At 44.9% G+C, this 23,506-nt stretch overlaps 1 long non-coding RNA gene across 1 annotated transcript; it reads right to left on the bottom strand.

Moving 5' to 3' along the window:
• Window positions 1-22,622: 22,622 nt before the first annotated feature.
• LOC119307617 lies at window positions 22,623-23,244 on the bottom strand. Its single transcript, XR_005149408.1, has 3 exons — window positions 23,095-23,244; window positions 22,916-23,019; window positions 22,623-22,840 (listed from the first exon to the last, which is right to left on the bottom strand). It is a non-coding gene; the product is annotated as an uncharacterized LOC119307617 (long non-coding RNA).
• Between the last annotated feature and the right edge of the window lie 262 nt (window positions 23,245-23,506).

Raw genomic sequence — 23,506 nt, 5'->3', positions numbered from 1 at the left:
TTCGGAGACACCTGTAGAGCACCTTTATAATCACCCATTTACGTTGTGACGTTTGGTAGCACACAAAGTGTTCTTCCGTTATTCGGGAGTTGCATAATCTCATAGTCTGAGGAACATGTATAAGTCATGAAGAGAGCAGTAGCAATGAAACTGTAACGATTACAATGCTAAGCTAATGGATGGGTCATGTCCATCACATCATTCTCCTAATGATGTGATCCCGTTCATCAAATGACAACACATGTCTATGGTTAGGAAATATAACCATCTTTGATTAACGAGCTAGTCAAGTAGAGGCATACTAGGGATAATATGTTTTGTCTATGTATTCACACATGTACCAAGTTTCCGGTTAATACAATTCTAGCTTGAATAATAAAAATTTATCATGAAATAAGGAAATAAATAATAACTTTATTATTGCCTCTAGGGCATATTTCCTTCAGTCTTCCACTTGCACTAGAGTCAATAATCTAGTTCACATCGCCATGTGATTTAACATCAATAGTTCACATCTGTATGTGATTAACACCCATAGTTCACATCGCCATGTGACCAACAACCAAAGGGTTTACTAGAGTCAATAATCTTGTTCACATTGTTATGTGATCAACACCCAAAGAGTACTAAGGTGTGATCATGTTTTGCTTGTGAGAGAAGTTTAGTCAACGGGTCTGTCACATTTAGAGTCGTATGTATTTTGCAAATATTCTATGTCTACAATGCTCTGCATGAAGCTACTTTAGCTAATTGCTCCCACTTTCAATATGTATCCAGATTGAGACTCAGAGTCATCTGGATTGGTGTAAAAGCTTGCATCGACGTAACTCTTTACGATGAACTCTTTATCACTTCCATAACGAGAAATATTTCCTTAGTCCTATGACGAACTCTTTATCACTGTCCAGTGATCTACTATTAGATCACTATTGTACCCCCTTGCCAAACTCATGGCAAGGTACACAATAAGTCTGGTACACAGCACATCATACTTTATAGAACCTATGACTATGGCATAGGGAATGACTTTCATTCTCTTTCTATCTCCTGCCGTCGCCGGGCTTCGAGTCTTACTCAACTTTACACCTTGTAATACAGACAAGAAGTCCTTCTTTGACTGATCCATTTTGAACTCATTTGAAAACATGTCAAGGTATTTACTCATTGAAAAAACTTGTCAAGCGTCTTGATCTATCTGTATAGATCTTGATGCCAAATATGTAAGCAGCTTCACCAAGGTCTTTCATTAAAAACTCTTATTCAAGTATCCATTTATGCTATCCAGAAATTATATATCATTTCCAATCAACAATATGTCATCCACATATAATATTAGAAATGCTACAAAGCTCCCACTCACTTTCTTGTAAATACAGGCTTCTCCAAAAGTCTGTATAAAACCATATGCTTTGATCACACTATCAAAGCGTTTATTCCAACTCCGAGAGACTTGCACCAGTCCATAAATGGATCACTGGAGCTTGCACACTTTGTTAGCACCCTTTGGATCGACGAAACCTTCTGGTTGCATCATATACAACTCTTCTTCCAGAAATTCATTTAGGAATGCAGCTTTGACATCCATCTGCCAAATTTCATAATCATAAAATGCGGCAATCGTTAACATGATTTGGACAGACTTAAGCATCTCTACGGGTGAGAAAGTCTCATCATAGTGAAGTCCTTGAACTTGTCGAAAACCTTTTGCGACAAGTCGAGCTTTGTAGATAGTAACACTACTATCAGCGTCCGTCTTCCTCTTGAAGATTCATTTATTCTTAATGGCTTGCCGATCATCGGGCAAGTCCACCAAAGTCCACACTTTGTCCTCATACATGTATCCCATCTCAGATTTCATGGCCTCAAGCCATTTTGCGGATTCTGGGCTCATTATCACTTCCTCATAGTTCGTTGGTTCATCATGGTCTAGTAACATGACTTCCAGAATAGGATTACCATACCACTTTGGTGCGGATCGTACTCTGGTTGACCTACGAGGTTCGGTAGTAACTTGATCTGAAGTTTCATAATCATCATCATTAGCTTCCTCACTAATTGGTGTAGGAATCATTAGAACTGATTTCGGTGATGAACTACTTTCCAATTCGGGAGAAGGTACAATTACCTCATCAAGTTCTACTTTCCTCCTACTCACTTCTTTCGAGAGAAACTCCTCTAGAAAGGATCCATTCTTAGAAACAAAGATTTTGCCTTCGGATCTGTGATAGAAGGTGTACCCAACAGTTTCCTTTGGGTATCCTATGAAGACGCACTTCTCCGTTTTGGGTTCGAGCTTATTAGGTTGAAGTTTTTTCACATAAGCATCATAGCCCCAAACTTTAAGAAATGACAATTTTGGTTTCTTGCCAAACCACAGTTCATAAGGCGTCGTCTCAACGGATTTTGACAGTGCCCTGTTTAAAGTGAATGCAGTTGTCTCTAATGCATAACCCCAAAACGATAGTGGTAAATCGGTAAGAGACATCATAGATCGCCCATATCCAATAAAGTGCGGTTACAACGTTTGGACACACCATTACGCTATGGTGTTCCAGGTGGCGTGAGCTGTGAAACTGTTACACATTGTTTTAAATGAAGGCCAAACTCATAACTCAAATATTCTCCTCCACGATCAGATCATAGAAACTTTTATTTTCTTGTTATGATGATTCTCCACTTCACTATGAAATTCTTTGAACTTTTCAAATATTTCAGACTTGTGTTTCATTAAGTAGATATACCCACATCTGCTTAAATCATCTGTGAAAGGTCAGAAAATAACGATACTCGCCACGAGCATCAACACTCATTGGACCACATACATCGGTATGTATTATTTCCAGTTAGTCACTATCTCGTTTCATTGTTCCGGAGAACGGAGTTTTAGTCATCTTGCCCATAAGGCACGATTCACAAGTATCAAATGATTCATAATCAAGAGATTCCAAAATTCCATCTTTATGGAGTTTCTTCATGCGCTTTACAACGATATGACCCAAACGGCAGTGCCACAAATAAGTTGCACTATCATTATCAACTTTGCATCTTTTGGCATCAATATTATGAGTATGTGTATTTCCACGATCGAGATTCAATATACCATCAACATTGGGTGTATGACCATAGAAGGTTTTATTCATGTAAACAGAATAACAATTATTCTCTATCTTAAATGAATAATTGTATTGCAATTAACATGATCTAATCATATTCATGCTCAACACAAACATCAAATAACATTTATTTAGGTTAAACACTAATCCCAAAAGTATAGGGAGTGCTCGATGATGATCATATCAATCTTGGAACCACTTCGAACACACATCGTCACTTCATCCTCAATTAGTCTCTATTTATTCTGCAACTCCTGTTTCGAGTTACTAATCTTAGCAACCGAACAAGTATCAAATACCCAGGGATTACTATGAGCACTAGTAAGGTACACATCAATAACATGTATATCAAATATACCTTTGTTCACTTTGACATCCTTCTTATCCGCAAATATTTGGGGCAGTTCCACTTCCAGTGACCATTTCCTTCACAGTAGAAGCACTCGGTTTCAGGCTTAGGTCCAACTTTGGGTTTCTTCACGGGAGTGACAGCTTGCTTGCCATTCTTCTTGAAGTTCCATTTGTTTCCCTTTGCCCTTTTCTTGAAACTAGTGGTCTTGTTTAATCATCAACACTTGATGCTCTTTCTTGATTTCTACCTTCGTCGATTTCAGCATCATGAAGAGCTCGAGAATCGTTTCCTTCATCCCTTGCATACTATAGTTGATCACGAAGTTCCAGTAACTTGGTGATGGTGACTAGAGAACTCTATCAATCACTATCTTATCTAGAAGATTAACTCCCATTTGATTCAAGTGATTGTACTACCTAGACATTTTGAGCACATGCTCACTAGTTGAGCAATTCTCCTCCATATTTTAGGCAAAGTACTTGTCAGAGGTCTCATACCTCTTGACACAGGCATGAGTATGAAATACCAATTTCAGCTCTTGAAACATCTCATATGCTCCATGATGTTTCAAAAACTTTTTTGAAGTCCCGGTAAGCTGTAAAGCATGGTGCACTAAACTATCAAGTAGTCATCATATTGAGCTAGCCAAATGTTCATAACGTCTGCATCTGCTCCTGCAATAGGTCTATCACCTAGCGGTGCATCAAGGACATAATTCTTCTGTGCAGCAATGAGGATACACCTCAGATCATAGACCCAGTCCGCATCATTGCTACTATCATCTTTCAACTTAGTTTTATCTAGGAGCATATTAAAAACATAGGGAAGCTATAACGCGAGCTATTGATCTACAACATAATTTGCAAAATACTATCAGGACTAAGTTCATGATAAATTAAAGTTCAATTAATCATATTACTTAAGAACTCCCACTTAGATAGACACCCCTCTAGTCATCTAAATGATCATGTGATCCAAATCAACTAAACCATGTCTGGTCATCATGTGAGATGTAGTAGTTTTCAATGGTGAACATCACTACGTTGATCATATCTACTATATGATTCACGCTCGACCTTTCGGTCTCCAGTGTTCCGAGGTCATATCTGCATATGCTAGGCTCGTCAAGTTTAACCTGAGTATTCTTCGTGTTCAAAACTGGCTTGCACCCGTTGTATGTGAACGTAGAGCTTATCACACCCGATCATCACGTGGTGTCTCGGCACGAAGAACTGTCGCAACAGTGCATACTCAGGGAGAACACTTATACCTTGAAATTTTAGTAAAGGGATCATCTTATAATGCTACCGCCGTACTAAGCAAAATAAGAATATAAAAGATAAACATCACATGCAATCAAAATACGTGACATGATATGGCCATCATCATCTTGTGCCTTTGATCTCCATCGTCACCGTCATGACACCATGATCTCCATCATCTTGATCTTTATCAACGTGTCATCACATGGTCGTCTCGCCAACTATTGCTTTTGCAACTATTGCTATCGCATAGCGATAAAGTAAAGCAATTATATGGCGCTTGCATCTTATGCAATAAAGAGACAACCATAAGGCTCCTGCCAGTTGCCGATAACTTTAACAAAAACATGATCATCTCATACAACACATCATGTCTTGACCATATCACATCACAACATGCCCTGCAAAAACAAGTTAGACATCTACTTTGTCGTTGCAAGTTTTACGTGGCTGCTATGAGCTTCTGGCAAGAACTGTTCTTACCTACGCATCAAAACCACAACGATTTTTCGTCAAGTGTGTTGTTTTAACCTTCAACAAGGACCGGGCGTAGCCACACTTGATTCAACTAAAGTTGGAGCAACTGACACCTGCCAGCCACCTTTGTGCATAAGCACGTCAGTAGAACCAGTCTCATGAACGCGGTCATGTAATGTCGGTCCGGGCCGCTTTATCTAACAATACCGCCGAATCAAAGTATGACATGCTGGTAAGCAGTATGACTATTATCGCCCACAACTCTTTGTGTTCTACTCATGCATTTAACATCTACGCATAGACCTGGCTCGGATGCCACTGTTGCGAACGCAGTAATTTCAAAAAAAATCCTACGATCACGCAAGATCTATCTCTAGGTGATGCATAACAACGAGAGGGGAGAGTGTTGTCTACATACCCTCGTAGACCAAAAGAGGAAGTGTTATGACAACACGGTTGATGTAGTCGTACATCTTCATGATCCGACCGATCCTAGCACCAAAGGTACGGAACCTCCGTGATCTGCACACATTCAGCTCAGTGACATCCCACGAACTCTAGATCCAGCTGAGGTCGAGGAAGAGTTTTGCCAGGACGATGACATGGTGACGGTGATGATGAAGTTACCGGCATAGGGCTTCGCTTAAGCACTATGACGATATGACCGAGGTGGAAATCTGTGGAGGGGGCCACCGCACATGGCTAATCAATCAACTTGTGTGTCTATGGGGTGCCCCTTGGCCACGTATATAAAGGAGGGGAGGGAAGAGGTGGCTGGCCCAAGGGGGCGCACCAGGTGTGGGGAATACTACTAGGACTCCCCAGTCCAAGTAGGATTCCCCTCCTCTTTCCTATTCCTAGTAGGAGAAGGAGGGAAGGAGGAAGAGGGGACAAGGAAGGAGGGGGGCGCCGCCCCCTCCTAGTCCAATTCGAACCAGCCCATGGGGGGGGCGGCCACCCCTTGAGGCCATTCTCTCCTTTCCTGAATGGCCCATTAAGGCCCATTACTTCCCCGACGAATTCCCGTAACTCTCCGGTATTCCGAAAAATACCGAATCCTGATGTCCGGATATAGCCTTCCAATATATTTATATTTACGTCTCGACCATTTCGAGACTCCCCGTCATGTCCGTGATATCATCCGGAACTCGGAACAAACTTCGGTCATCAAATCGCATAACTCATAATACAAATTGCCATCGAACGTTAAGCGTGCGGACCCTATGGGTTCGAGAACTATGTAGACATGACCGAGACACATCACCGGTCAATAACCAATAGCGGAACATGGATGCTCATATTGGCTCCTACATATTCTACCAAGATCTTTATCGGTCAAATCGCATAACAACATACGTTGTTCCCTTTGTCATCGGTATGTTAATTGCCCGAGATTCGATCGTCAGTATCATCGTACCTAGTTCAATCTCGTTAACGGCAAGTCTCTTTACTCATTCTGTAATACTTCATCCCGCAAGTAACTCATTAGTCACAATGCTTGCAAGGCTTATAGTGATGAGTATTACCGAGAGGGCCCAGAGATACCTCTCCGAAATACGGAGTGACAAATCCTAATCTCGATCTATACCAACCCAACAAACACCTTCAGAGACACCTGTAGAGCACCTTTATAATCACCCATTTACATTGTGACGTTTGGTAGCACACAAAGTGTTCTTCCGGTATTCGGGAGTTGTATAATCTCATAGTCTGAGGAACATGTATAAGTCATGAAGAGAGCAGTAGCAATGAAACTGTAACAATCACAATGCTAAGCTAACATATGGGTCATGTCCATCACATCATTCTCCTAATGATGTGATCCCGTTCATCAAATGACAACACAGGTCTATGATTAGGAAATATAACCATCTTTGATTAACGAGCTAGTCAAGTAGAGGCATACTAGGGACAACATGTTTTGTCTATGTATTCACACGTGTACTAAGTTTCCGGTTAATGCAATTCTAGCATGAATAATAAAAAATTATCATGAAATAAGGAAATAAATAATAAATTTGTTATTGCCTCTACGGCATATTTCCTTCAAGTTTCTCTTAACCGTGTGCGATGCCCCCCTCCACAGTTACACACCTCGATCATACCATCGTAGTGCTTAGGCGAAGCCATGCGCCGGTAACATCATCATCACCATCGCCACACCGTCGTGCTGACGAAATTCACCCTCGTCCTCAACTGGATCAAGAGCACGAGGGACGTCATCGAGCTGAACGTGTGTTGAACGCGGAGGTGCCCTACGTTCGGTCTACATCAACCACGTTAACTAAATGCTTCCGCTTTCAGTCTACGAGGGTACGTGGACACACTCTCTTATCTCGTTGATATGCATCTCCTAGATAGGTCTTGCGTGATCGTAGGAATTGGATGCTTCGGGCGAAACCAATTCCCAGGGTGTGACGGGCGGTGTGTACAGGGCCCGGGTACATATTCACCGCGGTATGCTGATCCGCGATTACTAGCGATTTCAACTTCATGTTCCCGAGTTGCAGAGAACAATCCGAACTGAGGCAATCTTTCCGGATTCATTGAAATGACTGCGTTCCCCAACAACATTTATCTAGTGTATCCTAAATTTTAGGAGCTAATCATGCTAGCAGAAACTTGGAAAACTAAAACCTAAACAACAACTATATGGCAAGTGGTGTTGACAATTGGTTCTTGTGTTTCGTGTAAAGAAGGGAAGAACCATTAAGAGAAACAGAAATGTAACACCATACATGTACAATTTCATTGTTGTTGCATGTTATGGGGTGGTCAAGTGGACTAACATTACCTATAGAAAGTATTCAGATTTACATGAATGGATTTGATGAAAATAGTGGATCCAAAGACATACCAAGAACCAATGGGCAACATACCAGAAATGTTGAGATAGTTGGAGTTAACACTAAGAAGGATAAACAGACACAGAATAACCGAGGATGTAATGTAAACAAGACATGCATGCAAATGAGAAATTGTGACTATGGTTGTCCTTGTTTGCAACTCTAGTTCATATCCACTAGTGATAACGAAATCAACTTGCAAAAATTCACCTCTACTATAGTTTGTTGAAAAAAATCAAGTAAAACTTTCATAGTGATGTATATCAAGACAAAGCGGCCTAATAGAGAAAAAACAGAAAATTACTAACCTCAGCTAGAAACTAGCAGGGAAGACTTTGTGCACCATTGAGTTGTAGCAAGCTACTAACAATGCCAAATACACTAGAAATACAACGAATAAACTGCAGAGAACAACAAGGAAAAACATTACAACATGATCAATGTGTTTCCATGGCTTAAAATGTACTCCTTCTGTAAATTAATATAAGACATTTTCGACAAGTAAAGTAGTGATCTAAAACGTCTTATATTAGTTACAGTGGTAGTATTAGTCTCGTGCTATTCTCTCTCTAATTGTTCCCCTTTTTACGTGTGTTGGTAACTTCTACTTGAAAGGGTAGTTCCGTGCAGAAATAATACTATCGTGAATCCGAGCAGAAGTAAGTAACATGTGCACATCCCATGCTAATCAATAACAGATATCATTCGGATAAATATGATGTGGTCACCCCTATGTTAGTTAGCTTCCAATACTCTTACTAAGAAGGGTTTCTTCCTCGATTTAATTTAACGAAACCACCGAGGTTCAAGTTACAATTGAGAAAAAGACAATATAATCAATAGTGGCCGTTTTGAGCTCAATAGAACAATCCCATTATCTGAAACTCACATCGTTCATTTTCTGAAACTCACATTGTTCATTCTCTGAAATTCACATCACTGAACTTGTTTGGAGACACGATTTGGCAGCAACATGATATTGCCTTTGCTGAATTCTCAAAGACATTATTGTGTTCAACGCGTTATCCTAATTTGATATTTCTTGTCATCTATAAGCAATATACAAAACCAAAATAAGACATGGAGAAAGAAAGTATAGGTGGTGTTTCATATCAACCATATGTAGATTGAAGAATCTGAGAACTGAAGAAGTGCAGCGAAGGTTTTCAAAGATGTGTCGATCTGATCGGTAAAGAACGCAACATGCGCCCCTCGCTCCCAGTGCGCCCGTTTAGGCCAGGCCATCTGCGGGTGCACTATTTTTTTGATTTCGTTTTTCTATTTTCCTTTTTGTTTTTCCATTTTCGTTTTTTCTTTAAATAATTTGGGATTTCGAAAAAGTTTCAAAATTTATGAAATTGAGAATTTTGAAAAAAAATGTTCAAGAAATCATAAAAAAATTGTGGATTAAAAAAATGTTCATCATTTTGAAAAACAATGTCCATGAGTTTGGAAAAAATGTGTGTGTATTAAAAACGTTAATAAAATTGAACAAAATTTTTGGCAATTCAAAAAATGCTCAGCAGTTTCAAAGACGTAAAAATGAGAAAATAATCGTGAATTACAAAATAGTTCATCGATTATTTGCTGACTCATAGAATGTTCATGCATTTCAAAAATGTTTGTGAATTTCAAAACTTGTTCTACCAATTTCCAAAAAATGGTCGTCGATTCTAAAAATGTTCGCTGATTCAAAATTGTGTTTTTAAAAAAATGCTTGCAAATTTGTATAAAATGTTCATGAATTGAAAAAAACTAATGATTTTAAAATAATTCGTGAATTTGTAAAAAAAATCACAAACTTTAAAAATGTTCACGAGTTTAAGAAATATGTTCATGATTTTCAAAATCTGTTCATGATATCAAAAAATCGTTCACAAATTTGAAAATATGTTCAAGAAATGAAAAAAAAGAAAATTAAACAAAGAAAAAAAAAAGTCCGGATTTTTTTTAAAAAAAAAACTGGTTCGGAGAAGGATCTAGAACCTTCCCGAAACCGGTGGGAAAGAAATCAAAAAATGGGCCAGTCCAAAACATTATCGAAAAGCAAGAGGGGGTATGCGCTAGGGTGCTAGGGCACGACCTATGCGCCAAATAGGAAACCCCATCTGGTGGTCCGAGGTGGGATACACCACTCTCTTACTTGGCAGGGCCTGGCTCAGATAGACCCAATTGATCACAAGGCCTAGTTTTGTGACACATAGGCTGGTGTGGCAGGAGATGCACTAACCCTCACTTTGTGACGCTCGTTAAGAATCGGGCTACAGAAAACCTTTGTGTTGCATACATATCCTTTCAGAATTCTCCTAATGTCAGAGGGCCCTTTGGACAAATAAAACGACTTCGACCAAAACCATGAGATCAATGGAGTCGCGACGCTGATTAGCTAGTTGTTGGTGTAGGCATCTTTCTAATACTGTCGTCGTCGTCCAACAGGTCCTCTTGCTTGTGCTTGCGGCCTCTTATCTTACTTGCCATTGCACATGTGCTGGTACGAACGGTGCTCATGCCCTGCTTGCCTGTTCCCATCAACTTCACCGGCATCACGTGCGTACGGATGGTAAGGCTGGGTTGCAGCAAAGTGTGCACGAGGTGACTCCCTATACTATAGATACCCGCCACGCTGTAGTTGTTCTTGGTGACCGAATGTTGTTTGGAGTCCCGGATCCCATTCGGAGCGTCACAAGGAGCTCCGGAATAGTCTGGATGAAAAGATTTATATATGATAAAGTTTTGTTCGGGATTCTAGAAATGCTCAAGGGTTCACCGGAAGTGTACCGGAGGGTACCAAAGTGTTCCGGGGTCCATCGGAGGGACCTACCATCCCCAAAGGGCCACATGGGAAGCAAAGGGGGGCGCACCAGCCCCTGGTGGACGGGGGGCAACTCCCCCTAGCCCATGCGCCTAGGGTTTTGGGGAAAACCCTAAGAGGGGCGCCCCCGACCCCCGGCTTGGGGAGGGAGCCTCCCTAGGGCCGCCCCTTCCTTGGAGGACGGGCTAGGGCCGGCGCCCCCTCTCCCTCACTCCTGTATAAAGGGTGGAGGCACAAGGGGAGGGCTCACCCCTTTGCTTAGCCGCAGCCCTCCCCGTCTCTCCCTTCTCCCACTTCGCTTCCGGGATCAAGGAGGAGACGTCACCGAGCTGCACATGTGCTAAACTCAGAGGCGCCGTCTGTTCGGCACTAGATCGGTTTGGATCGTGGTTGGATTGCGAAAAGTACAACTACATCAACCGCATTATATAGGCTTTCGCTTTTGTTCTACAAGGCTCTCCTTGCTTTTTGTTCTGTAAATCAATTTTGTTATATTGGACCTTATTTAAGATGGTCTCTAGGCTACTGCACCTTTTTCCATGGCCTAGGGCTGACCCTGGCCGTATGAGTCGTCCTTCCTGCCACCTTGTCCTTTTGTGTTTCGTAGCCATGATGCCCATGGCAACGGAAAGCCGCAGGGGACACATACCCCCTGCTGCTTTTCGTTGCCACCATACCCACTTTGATCGTGTTCAAAGTATTGTTTGTACCTTTTGAGGTGCTTCATGACCGTGAATTGTTGGCCCATGTCGCGGTTGGTTGTGGCAGGTGTGAAGACGACTGTCGCTTGTCCCCTTGGCGTGAGCGCGCGATGGCCATGACCCTAACGACGGCCGCGACATACTGTTTTGAACTACGAGTGAACTACGAGCGACATTACGATGATCACATAATCTCTGACCAAGTTCTTTCAAAAATTCTGAGAAGGCCATCATATTTTTTTCCTTTTTGAGATAAAAACAGTAGTTTGTAGAATTCAATGTTCTACCCTACAATCCACTAAAACAACCACAAAAAGATGGATGATCGTGATGAGTCGTACCTCGCAGGCATTGCATGCATACCAGCGACGCTGATTCCTATGGGCCACCGAGCGGGAGACCTCCAAATAGGAGAACGTAGAGCCTATAGGTGCTGCGTTGAATCCGCTGCGGCAGCCGGAAAGGAAGGAGAGCAACCATACGAGGGATTGAGAGAGACCACGCGGAGCGCAAGCACATGAGCATCGTGAGGATGAATGATGAGAGGAGCTGATGCCTAGTGAATATTTTCAAATGGTGAGAGCTACACTGCGCCACACATCGGAGTGCACGTCGCCCATACAATTTCTCTCTCTCTCTCTTTTTTTTTTGTGAAGTTGATGGTGAATTTCGTCTGAAGCATGGCCGTGAGCGTGGGCCGCCTTGCATACAGGCATCCCTTGTCGTGATCTGGCAAATGCCTCTAGACGTGGTGTTGATCTGGTCGCCGAGGTGTAACGCACCATTCTCATGCCCTGACAGAGCCGGGCTCGGATAGATCACAAAGTTTTGTGACATATGGGCTGGTGTGGCAGGAGACGCACTAATCCTCTCTTCCCGGAGACGATCGTTAACAACCAGGCTACACAAAACCTTTATGTAGCAAACAGGTTCCTTGATAAACAGAGTTCTCCCAAGATTTGCATGGTGACAGGTAAACAGACTTCGACCAAAACCAAACATCAGATCAATGGAGCCGCGACGGCGATTGCCTAGCTGTTGGTGTACGCGTCTTCATAATACTGGCGCCGACGTCCAGCTGGTCCTCTTGCTTGTGCTTGCGGCTTCTTCTCTTGGTAGCCGTTGCGCCGGTGCTGGTACGGCCGGTGCTCACGCCCTGCTTGCTTGTCCCCGTCGACTTCACCGGCATCACGCGCGTACTGATGGTAAGGCCGCTTGGCTGCAGGAAAGTGTGCGCCAGGCGGCTCCCGGTGCTGACGATACCCGCCGCCCTGAACTTGTTGCGCCGGAATCTGCCGGCCGCCGTAGGAGTCTTCCTCCCTGGCTAGCCGTCCCGCGAACCGCTTGGATGACGAAGAGTAACCCTGCTGCGCTGAAAAGTTTTGCGTTTCGTAGCCACGATGCCCATGGCCTCGATAACCATGCGGCTCTTCGTTGCCGCGATGCCCCCTTTCATCGTGCTCATAGTATGGTTTGTACCTTCGAGGCGCCTCTTGGCCGCGCATTGCCGGCCCATGTCGCGGCGGAGTGCGGCGCATCCCTCCGTGAGAGGGCAGCATGTCGTCGTCGTAGTCGCCGGGATGGTTGGGGGTGACCTCGTCACGGCGAACGAGGCGCCGTGACAGGTGTGAAGACGACGTGTCGCTTGTCCCCTTGGCGTGGGCGCGCGATGGCGATGACCCCGACGACGTCCGCGCCGGAAAAGGCCGACGCGTTGGCTTCGCCTCGCTGTTCGGCCGCGACGATCGCCCGTCGTAGCGGCGAGAAAGCGGCGCCGTGCCATCCACGTCCATGCAAGACGATGGGCGCGCCGCCCCCATGTCTATGGCGGACTGGCTGTAGGCCCGCGCGGTGGGTGGAGCGACGGCCACCTCGGCGTGGTGCTCAGGAGAGCAGCTTCCCGCCGACTTCTCCGGCGAGCGTGTGGGGGCGGGCGAACGCGGCGCATCCAAATCATAGGACGACGGCGGCCGCGATTCGATCTCACCCTCGACCTCGTCGTCCCCATCCTCGTCATCGTCCGTGAGAGAAAGCGAGACGTCCAGGTCCAACATCTCCGGCGCCCAGGTCGAGCCATCACCCATGCCGTCAGGAGGCGGTAAGGGTTCGCGCCCGGACAAGGCATAAGCCGTTTCGTCAACATCGGGAGGCGGCGGCGAGGGTTTACGCGCCGCCCAGGGACCCTGCCGAGGCGCCGTCAAGGCATCGTCCGTGCCGCCGTCGTCCAGAGCCGACGGCGAGGGTTCACCAGCCGTCCGGGCGTCGACCGTGAGGCGGCCATCATCCGAAGGAGGCGCTTGGTTTAGGTCGAAATCGAAGATCGGTTGTGGATCCATCTTGCTCCCTCTCGATCTGTTGCCGCAGCGGCGGCGCAGGTATTTATTAACCTGGGGAGTGGGGAAACACGGAATATCACGTTTGTGTTTCCATCTAGGTTTAGGCTTTACGACTCTCTCGTTTCCTTTCCGTTATTTAACTGGACAGCACGACTCCTAATCCGACCAAGAGACCTGCTCCGCGCCCGCTGCGTGGAATAGCGTAGCCAACGCCCGACCCTTAAATACTGCTAGGTTATTCACTAATTTCAGGCGAATATTATATTTAATGGAAAGCAATCTGGAAAAATATGTTGTGAACAAAATGCATTCATAAAATATGTGCGCCTCAAATTTAAAAAAAATAATATTGAACTTAAAAGTGTGTTCATAAATTTTTAAAAATATTCATGGATTATTATAATTAATTTCTTAAAACTTGTTACTGATTCTAATTTTTTTTTGATTTTTTAAATAATTTTGAAAAATATGCAGGAACTAAAAATGTGCAATATTGAAAGAAATATTCACTAATTCGTAAGAACTTCAGGAATTTAATAATTTTTCAGAAATTTTATAATATGTTCATGGATTTTGAAAATTCTTCCATGCCTATATTTCAATCAAAAATGATGAAATTTATATTTTTTAACACGTAATTAATAAAATGTGTAGAACATTCTTTCAAAAATGTACAACACATATTTAATAAAAATTTCAGTGTATTTAGAAGATATTCAACAATGTTTCAAAAGAAAATGCAGCATGTATTTCTCAAATATTAAAAGCTTATTTTAAAAAATTTAACTGTGTACTTGAAAAATGTTCATCGCGTGTTCCAAAAAGTTCCACATGTATTTAAAAACCTTCATGAATTTATAAGAAATTTGATGTATGAAAAATTTAAAACAGAGAATGAACAATTAAAATATAAAAGGGGGAAATAAAAAGGTAAAGAAATGAAGTGAAAAGGGAGAGATAACATAAAACATACACCAGACCAAAAAAATCAAGAAGAAAGAAGAAAATGAAAACCTGATGAGAATGAAAAAAAACCAAAGAAATAGGTACACAAAATGAATGAAGAGCGAGCGAAGAAAAAAAATGGATGCAACACAGGTCGGATCATCACCATAACCCCCTTGCGGATGTGGTCGATATTCCATGTGATACGCATGGAATAGTAATCGCCATCTGGTAGCTTCCCTTTCCTCAATAATTTTCTCGTCTTGACAAGTTAGGCTGAAAAACACACTCCAACAAATCTCCTTTCCCCAATATTTTTTTTGGTGATCATGGGAAACACCCCCAACTGTTAACTTTATAAAGGGGGAGTTCAATACCATGGGGCCGATGTCACAAACCACTGCCATGGTCATCGCTGCAATCACCTTCACCACCATCATCATCACCATTGTCGCCAGCACCGCCCTTGTTCTCCGTCGTGGTGTTGAGAGAGATATGTCTCATTGTGAAATGGGGTATATCAGGTTGGGTCCAATCCTTGTATGTTCCCTTCCCACTCCAATCCATGTATGTTCCCTTCCCACTTGCGCCTTTGTGGACGGACATATATATACCCTTACCCCTCCTACCAAGCAAAGATTAGAGACAAAGAGAACTTTGCTCATCTACCTCTAGTGGGATTCCTCTATTGGAGATGACGACTGATGGAAAAGGGAGAAGATTCAAACGAGTATCAATCAAGGTCACCTAAAGGGTGAAGATTCCTTTAGAAATATCAAATCGGGTCTGTCTAGGACACATCTAGATGTGACATAGTTATGTCACATCTAAATTGATGTCCACTCTGTTTGAGGTCTATTTTTTTTGTCCTAGTTTTTTTTGTTTCTTGTTACTGCATTATATATTTATGGAAGTTTAGATGTGACATCCTTAAAAAACATCTAGATGTGAATTAGCCAAACCGTATCAAATCCACCTTGTCCTAGGGCTTGGAAAGAATACTATCATTTTGCATCTTGTGTGTTGATTTGAGCTAGTTTTCCTTGTGATTCCTCCCTTTGTGTTGTTCAGGTTCTTTCTCAAATCCACATCCAATTGGCGAAGACCAGGCCACCCCTACGGTTCCCCCACACAGTGGCCAACATGGGTGGGTCGACATGCATGGGAACGATATGGTCGGCGGCTACGGGGTTTTCATGTAGGATGACAAAGCATGTCATCCGCATAGCGCAAGACCACCGACGATGTCCCGTCGATGAGGCAGTGGGGTAGGAGGTCGTCTTGCCGAATCATTTGTTGCAACACATCCACCACGAGGTGGAAGAGGTACATGGAGAGGGGGCCGCCTTGACGAACCAAGCGGCAAACCACTTCCTTGGAACACCGTTAAGGAGGTGCGGGCCGCAACAAGTAGAAGATGAGATCTATTCAGTCACACCACTGGTGAGGGAAGCCATGCACCTCCCTAATCTTCCTCAAGCTGCACCAATTCATTGAATCGAAGGCCTTGACCAAGTCAAGCTTCATAACCAGAGTTGGGCGGCACGCCTGTGGCAGCATTGCATCATATCGAAGGCATGGACTAAGTTCTCGAAAATGCTGCTTTCGGGGATGAAACCGGAGCGGTCGGCATCGACAAGGCCATTGATCTGGCGTTTCAGCCGGTTAGCAAGGCTCCTACAAAGAATGTTGACATCGGCATTCCACAAGGAGATGTGCGCAAAAAGCGCCAAGGAGGGCACGCTGTCACGCTTGGGTTGATCCCGTCGAGATCATCCTTTGCAGGCGTTCAACGTCGTCGAACAGGGTCGCCAGCCACCATGTCCCAGGCAGCCTGATAGAAGCTTCGCCTAAGTCCATCGGGGCCCGGGGCGCTGGTTCCATAGCATCCACCGACTCGAGAGCACATGAAAGTTGAGGAACTTGTAGGGCAGTGGTGTATGTAACCACGCATGGAAATTATGCACGAGTGGAAAAGCATGGGAGGAAATTTCACCGGTTAAATTGTAGCATAATACTAGATCACACGGGGTTTGTGCGCTAGGCACCCGAATAAACACACTTAACGAGGAAATCATAGAGTAGTTCAAACGCAAAATGTATGAGCTCTGGTGATGATCCAAGTGTCGGGGGGCTGTCCACGCCGTCGCGCCGGAGGTGATAACCCCAGGTCGCGGATACGTGGGTAACTGCTGCCGAGCCCCCTACCTGGAGTCGGAATTCGAGCCGTCGGCCTCAATCTGTATAATCTCCTGGAGCAGCGCCTTGGGTGGGTCGTCGTCCTTGCTCGCGTCCGCCAGCTCCCTCTGGATGATTTGCTTCAGCTGCTTCAGTCGACGGCACTGGGCTGCGCCGTGGTTGCCGCTGTGGTGGTACTCGCACCAGTTTTCCCGGGTTCGCCGGGCCTTAGGGATCCAGTTCTTCAGCGTGGAGTCCATGTCCAGGGCTTGGTGCTTCTTGGTCCACTGCTTCTTCAGAGGCAGGCAGTCGTCTTGGGGCCAATCGTCCCTCTTCTGCTTCTTCTGCACAGGTCCAAATTCCCGGTCGACTTCCGGGCGGAGAGCAAGTGCATCCTCGACGGCCGCAGGAGAAGGAAACTGCACACGAGGCGGCTCCCTCTGCTGATAGTAAGGCTGAGCTGCAGGAGGACGAAAGTGTACACGAGGCTGCTATCTGTACTGAAGATACCCGCCGTTCTGAACTTCTTCCGCCGGAACACGCCGGCCGCCGTACGAGCCATCCTCCCTGCGCCGTGGTCCGCCGAACTGCTTTGAAGGATAAGAATTACCCTGTTGCGTCGGAAAATTTGGCGTCCCGTAGCCACGTTGAGCTCGATAATCCTGCTGCCTTTCGTCGCCATGGTAACCCTGTCGCCTCTGATCTTGTTCATTGTACGGTTTGTACCTTCGAGGCGCTTGCTGATCGCGCATTGCATTCTGATCATGATCATTGTACGGCTCGTATCTTCTAGGGGCTTGCTGATGGCGCATTGCCGTCTGATCATGATCATTGTACAGCTCATACCTTCGAGGCGGTTGCTGATGGCGCATTGCCTTCTGATCTTGATCATTGTACGGCTCATACCTTCGAGGCGCTTGCCGACCGCGCATTGCTGGCCCATAGCTTCTCCGGGTCCCCTCGTCGCGGCGCGGCGGGTAAGCGGGTGGAGTGCGGCGCCTCTCTCCGTGCGAGGCCACGTCGTAGTTGCCGGGATGGTTGGAGGCAGCCTCGTCACGGCGCACGAAGGGCCGCTTCAGGCGCCGTGACAGGTCTGACGACGACGTGTCGCTTGTCGCCTTGGCGTGAGCGCGCGATGGCGATGACCCTGACGGCGACGGCGACGGAAGAGTCGGAGGCGGCGGGTTCGTTTCCACGCTCGGAGAGAACGGGGCGGCGCCATTCACGACCACGCAAGACGATAGGCGCGCCGTCGGCCTGTCGACGACGGCCTGACTGCACGCCTGCGCGGTGGGTCCAGCGACGGACACCTCGGTAGGATAAGAGGGAGAGCAGCTTCTCTCCATCTTCGCCGGCGAGGGCGAGCGTGTTGGCGAGGACGAGCGCGCGGCGTCGGACTCACAGGGCGACGGCGGCTCCGATCCGATCTCACCCTCCTCCTCCTCATCGTCGTCATCGCACACGAGAGAAACTGAGTCGTCCAGGTCTAACATCTCGGGCGTGGCATCATCACCCATGCCGTCGTCTTGCGGCGGAGGAGGCGGCGAGGGTTCACGCGCCGCTGAGACGTCGCCCGGAGGCGGCGGCGAGGGTTCACGCGCCGCTGAGGCGTCGCCCCGAGGCGGCGGCGAGGGTTCACGCGCCATCAAGGCACCCTCCGTGACGCCGTCGGCCAGAGGCGACGGCGAGGGTTCACGGGCCGTCTTGGCATCGACCGTGAAGGTGAAGCCATCGTCTGGAGGCGGCATCTCGTTCAGGTCGAAATCGAAGATCGGCCGTGGATCCATAGCTGTTGCGGCAACGGCCGCGCAGGTGTCTCTTAGCCTGGAGAAGAAACACGCAAGGCTTGGTTTGTTTCGATTCGATCGATCGATGGGTCTAGGTTTACCGCATATATAAGGGGTCTAGGGACGCCACGACTCCTAATCCGGAAAGAAACGGAAGGCGGGCTACTCAGATCCGATTCATAAAACATATCGGTTGGGTCGGTACGTTGAGCCCTCCAACCGTACCGACACGGGCTATGCTAGATTTTTTGGGTCTATAAGAGGGTTGATTGGTTTGCTACCGATATTTGGCAAGTCAATATTTGGAAAATTAAAAGTTGCCAGCATTTGATAATTTTTTGTGAGATTAGCAAAAAAATTGATAAGCAACCAATCTATATCTATAGGCAACATTTGTCGGTTGCCAAAATTTGACATGTCAATTTTTAGCATCAAACCAATTAGGCTATAAAATGTCAACTCTAGGCACGGGTACACACATTACATTGACTAGCAAAAGGGCCCGTGCGTTGCAACGGGAGGAAACATCGGTTACTTTGCAAATCTGACAAAATGTAAAAGGGCTCGTGCGTTGCAACGGGAGGAAACACCGGTTACTTTGCAAATCTGAGAAAATGTTTTGTCCTACTCGACTTCATACTAACCTTATTTTGAAAGTGATGGATCATCAGAAATTTATCTAAGGTAGTTCCTTTACATGTAAAAAAGAAACAAACAGTTAAATATTGGGGTGTTACTTTTTCTCAAACGGCAATATATACAGTGTTTGCTGCTTCTCCGCGTAGTACCATTTCTTAGGATCCACAAAGTATTAATAATATGTAAGCCAAAATCATGGGAAGTAGATGTAGCATAGCATGACATACCGGATGATTTTGCAAACACACCACTGAATATATCAAGTAGGACTACTTCTTAATATAAGATCTCCAAATAGGTACATGTGTATGATGACCACTCTGAAGCTATTTCGTGGTCTTCAAAGGATTTCAGAAAAGATTTTGCTTGATGTCAGAGATGAATAATTTGAACATATTTTTTCCAATAATTAAATTATTACTACACTATAACACAAAGCAAGGAAATGGTACATATGTTCGCCCTAAAAAATGAGACATAGGTTCATCCTTCATACAACCGCAACTTGAAGGCTGCAGAGCGAGGTGGCAAAACCTGTAAGATGCAGCCATGTGAAACACGGTGGAACTGCCACCACAAGATCAATCAACCATCGTTGAGAGAGAAAAATCCTTGACCAGCATTTGACATCGGTCAACGAATCCAACTCCGCTTCTACCGATGATAACCAAAGGACCTTCCTCACAAAAGGAAAATGAGTTTATGACAGTAATATTTTGATCCCGAGGACCCAAATTCAGAGCTATGCCATTATGTTTGTGCAAAACCAGTTAACACAGCATAAAACCAAAACTGAGAAACTCCTATGCCAATCTGTTACATCCTAAACTACTACATATGTCAGCATATAACATATTCATTTGGATTCGATGCCTTGTACGTGCCAGGTTATGGATACTGGTATTTGCTCAGATTACGTGGTACACTTCTCGAAAGCAATATTTGCTAGAAGCAGTAGATGACTCGAACATTTCACACCAGGAACACACGTGCCTGAGTCTGCTCAAAGCATATTTGCACATGTTGGTATTCAACCAAGTAATTAAGTAAAATAGTTTTGTTCTTCGAAAAAAGTAAGATCAGCTTGCTCATCTAATTTCAATAGTTATAACAGAGGATCACCTATCCTAGAACTACCAAATTTCGACAAAACGAAAACCTTAAAGAAGACATACGTGCATATTATAGAGAAGACTAACTAATAGCACGTAGACAGGTTATCTAGGAAGTAGATGGGTTATCTATGCTGGTGGTTCGTAGGGTCGTACCGAGGCGATGAAGAGCCTGGTGACTGACAGCTAGAAGATTGGGCATGACTATGGAGATGAACAGGTGAGAGGCATCGCCAGACCCTGGAGAATCACTGGCCCGCACTGTCCCTGACACAACGGTCCCTGATCACTGCAGAAACTGTATTAAGGAACTGAACATGAAGAGTTGCTCCACATTAACCAACTGATCACTTTCTTCTTCACTGGATGTTCCATCGTGTATTGGTTGGAGTGTGATCTGGCATGTAAGCTAAGGAGGTTGAAAGAAGAAGAGCCAATTATTCAGTAACTTCTTATGCAATAAGGAGGAACCGAAAAGAAAAATCAAGCAGTTTTTGGGCCACTAAAAATAACTGTATTACAGTCTGAAGAGACTAAGAAAACTCTGACTACTCAAACAGCATGGCTGCATAATGGAGAAATTAATTTGCAGAGATTTCTCCTAATAGATGGGCAGACTGCCAAAGTTATTTGAATCAAAGCAGGCTGCTTCTTGCAATCTCAGGCCTTCGGTTTACTTCTTACTTTTGTCCAAGCTTCCACGGGAGCTCAGTATTCATGGAGATACTTCATAAAGCAGAGTGAGATATATATGCGTGGGCAGTGAATGTATAAACATCTAAAGATTTATTGGTATACACCTTGTGAACAAAGATGAAACCAAGTCCGGACATGAAAATAGAAAGCACATCATTCCAATAACAGAAGCATCGCCATCTAGGAAACTAAAACACTCACCATTAGCCTAATTAATTTTAGATTGGGCGCATACATTAGCAAACAACTTTGAAGAAAGGGGTCGCGCATTACATAAAATTTCAGATGAAAAGAAAGAGAAGGTAAGTGACCTTAGAATTTATGGATGAAAAGCTTGCTCCAATAATACAGAACATTGCTGAACTATGCATCTCCGAAATGCTGAAACCCATGGTACACCATGGCACTTCTCCGTTTCCAAGCCCATTCAATGCGTTGATGTCAGGAATCAATCAATAGATCTACGTGTTATTTGAGGCATAAACTGGGTTACAGATTGCAAGAATTGTTTCCAATTGAATCAGCCACATCCATCTCGAACAAATTAACTAAGAAATAATAACCTGAAACTATGAGTGCTCACCAGTCACCACTGGCTGCAGCTCTAATGGTAATCCCCTCCTAGCACCAGCACCTCGAGCTACTGGACGCAAGCGTGTGTCAACGTTTCCTAGTTAATTGGATCAGCTGCTCAATTTCAAAAGGGGATTTGGCTTACAGGGAGTAGCTGGGTGACTTTCAGGTGTGCAGCATGGTACCTTTTTCGTGATTTATGGATGAAATTGGATGCGAGCCATGATCACCAAACAATTAAAAATGAACTATTTCTATATAAGTCTACAGATATATTTTAGTGGCTCTTGCAGAGTTCATAGCTCCAATAGATGTATTGGGAAACTTACAAAGATAATAATCATAACGTACTAAGTCCACTAAATTGCTTCACAAGATTGTATGGTGAGAACAACTAATAGGATTTATTTTACCTGGTTGAAGGCTTGAAGCAGGCAAGAAAGGACTCCATGCATTTTCTTCAAGCAATTCATCAAACATTTGGTGCGTGCTCCACTTATCATGAAACCATAACTCGACATGTAGTACAAGTCCCCTAGTAATCAAATTTATAATCTGCACATCAAGTAACTTTGATTATTATGTAAAAAACTACAAATTTCCTATTTTGTATTAGACAAATCGCAAGAGTTGATGTAGGCTTTTGTGTTGGAGCTGCAGTTAGAATCAGCAAGCTCACTCTCTCCCTCACTGGCACGGATGAAAGCACAGCGGACCAGTGGAGCAACGCGCTATCCAAATCAACAGGGCAGAGTTTGTGTTTACAAATAAAAGCACAAAAATGAAAATAGCACATCATATATACACTGTTTGTGTTTGGAAGGATATCAATTAAATAAAAATAGATCTGTTAATGGACTTGTTTGTGTAGTAGCAGAATTTTGTTCAAAATAAAACTGGACTTGTGCTAATGGGAGAGACAGAGAGTAGATGGGGGTTGCTTGACCTATCTTGGTGTAGCAGAGGCGTCATCCGAGGAGGTGCTTATGGCTAGGGTTCCTCCCTGTTGACCTGCATGGGAAGGGAAGGAAACGAGATGAGGAAGGGACAGGAAGGGGAGGGGAGGGGATGTGGACAAGATAGAACCTTGGAGCTGCAGGTCCATGGCGTCCTCCACATCTCCGTGAAGAAGCCCTTGATGGCGGCGACCATGGTGGATGGGGAATTCCCATGGCGTGCTCCATCTGCATCTGCAGCAGAGGACATGAAGAGAATGTGAGGTGTAGGGGTGGTGGATCCCAGCCAAGAAGGAAGGAGGGACGAACCTGGGCCGCCGGAGACGCGCCGGCGAAGCCCTGCCCGAAACCCTAGCCATGGGGGTGGCGTTTCGAGCGGGCGGTAGAGGCCGGGAGCGGAGAATCTGGCCGGAGGGTAGGGAGGAGCGGACTCTGGGGAGTTGGGGGGCGTGCTGCGCGGCGTCGGAGCTTGCCGGTAGCTGCCGGCGTGGGTGGTGGCGGCGGCGGCGAGGACTTGAGCGAGAGGGAGAGGAGGCGAGCCCGTTCTCCTCCTTTGGTCGTGTTTTTTTCTTTACCCAAATTTGCTCGGACCGCGGGTTGAATAATCCAAACGACAGGGTGTTTGGTGCAAAAACGAATCGTTTTCCCCGATCCACTTAAACAGGGACTGCGGGTTGAATTCTTGAAAATAGAGGGGCTTTTTTGCAAAAGTGACGACGAC

This window comes from Triticum dicoccoides, chromosome 1B, assembly GCF_002162155.2.
Source record: "Triticum dicoccoides isolate Atlit2015 ecotype Zavitan chromosome 1B, WEW_v2.0, whole genome shotgun sequence".
NCBI lineage: Eukaryota > Viridiplantae > Streptophyta > Magnoliopsida > Poales > Poaceae > Triticum > Triticum dicoccoides.
Note: the sequence above shows the minus strand (reverse complement) of the source record. Positions and strands in the feature narration are given on the sequence as shown.